Source organism: Malurus melanocephalus, unplaced genomic scaffold (genome assembly GCF_030028575.1).
Source record: "Malurus melanocephalus ecotype Western Australia unplaced genomic scaffold, MMel_1.1 scaffold_92, whole genome shotgun sequence".
NCBI lineage: Eukaryota > Metazoa > Chordata > Aves > Passeriformes > Maluridae > Malurus > Malurus melanocephalus.
The window spans coordinates 592,779-594,778 of NW_026623324.1; positions in this window are offsets into that span (position 1 = coordinate 592,779).

Genomic DNA, 2,000 nt, shown 5'->3' on the forward strand with positions numbered 1-2,000 from the left:
GGTGGGCCCCGCCGCGCGGGTGCGCCTCTCATTGGCCCGCTCGCTCCGCCGCGCAGCGCTATTGGTCAGATTCGCGGGAGGGGGCGGTGCCGCCCGGCCCCTCGGGGCTCGCGGCCGCCCCTGCTCGCGGAGCCGCCGTGAGGGCACGTCCTGCGCGGCGGGGCCGCCGCTCGCCTCAGTGTCTTGGAGTGCGTCCCGCTTAGCAGGGCAGGAGAGCCCTGAAGATGCGTCGGGTGCTCTCGGTGTTTCCCGTGGAAACCGCTGAGTGATCTCCCACCGGCACGCTTRGGGAAGGATAAACTGGGCCGTGTGCCGTGGGAAAGGGGGCATCTCATTTTTAGCACCTTTGAAATAAGTTGGCCGTGAAAGCTTTGCAGCTGAACACTGAAAATTAAAGGCTGATGAATAGCTTTACTCTGCTCTCTATTGGGAACATTAACRCATTTCTTTTGGGGATCTTAAATACACCATACAAATATGGACCACACCAGGTGGAGAATCTGGGCTACCTCATTTGGCAGGCAGCAAGTGCATGTATTCTAAACAACTTGCCCAAGTCAGTGCTGGTAAGTCTATGGTAGAGCTGAGATTTCAGTCTACCGTTTTCAGTGTCATGGGGTTGCCAATGARTCCTGAAGTGCTATTTCCCCATTTCCTTCTGTGAGATGGAAACCCATGTGAGGCAGCACATGGTACAGCTGCCCATCATGCGCCATCTGTCTGTCGCAKGGTCACTGGAACTGACATCTTCCCACCCTTTAAACCCTGGAGATGTGTGGTCTAACCACCGAAGAGCCTGCAAAGGCTCATGTCTCATGGAAAAAAACCACTCTGTATAGCTGATCTTATTTTCCTGGGTGCCCTGGCCTCTTTCGTGTGAAAAGCCACTGTGGCTTTCCACAGGGCCATGGCTCTAAGGTGCACTTAGACATTTTGGTCATTCCGAAGCATGGCCAAAGTCAAGGTCCTTTCTGGCTGAAGGCAGCTGGGAAAAACCAGGTTGGATACCCTGTGGATGCAGTTGAAGGCGTGGGGAAGAAAAGTCTCCCTGGAGCCCCGTGCCAGCRCAGCAGCACCCACTCCCTGCAGGGAGCATAGCCAGGGAGCACAGGAAGCATAGACGCTCAGTGTGATCCTCATGCTCAAGACTCATAGGGGCCACTGACCCTCCTGTGGGACATGCCAGCCCTGCATAATTATCTCCCCTTAAATGAACACAGATGGTGCTKTCACATACAGCATTAGCCCCAGAGAGAACCATCCCAGGGCATGTGACTACCACCAAGAAGCATTTTYCCATTAGATACTTTCATACAGGCTTCCTCTGTGATGAAGCCTGTGAGAGATCACCCAGACAGCTGAGCTCCACCAGGTAGAAGGTCTGGAGTAGGAGCCTGCTTGCACTCCGGCTTGTACTAAAATAACAGAAGTGGCTTAATTTGTACCTTTGGTTATTTTGGTACAAGTCCTCATGGGGATGCTAAGGTTAGAACAAAAGCATTCTATTTTGATTTAGTGTAATTATAGCCTGTCTACCTAGCAAAGCTGAATTGCTTTAACAATACTACTGCAGCTAATTCCTCAGAGAATGGATGCAGTTGTGCCAGGATAATGCTAATATGGCTTATTCTTGTCAGGAAAGGGAAAAACATTAAATGTGCAATGCAGGCTCGCTTTGCAGGCRGCTGCAGCTGTTTGAAAGATTACCTTCATGGCAGCCTCTTGCCACACTTGTTCTTGGGGTTGCTCCCTCCACAGCAGGGCCTTACAGCAAGCATTMTCCTCAGGCACCTGGCTGCAAAATCACAGCATTTAATTTGGTATTGGGCTCTTTCAGCCCAGCAGGTGATCCACTGAAACGCATGAGAAGACTTAGTATGGCTGCTGTGCTGTAATGGTGAGGGAACTCATAGCTGTGTGAGGCGTGGTAACATCTTGAGCAGCAATGCTGTTTCAACCGTGAGCCACATAGCTCGAKATAAGAGTCATACTGGTGACAA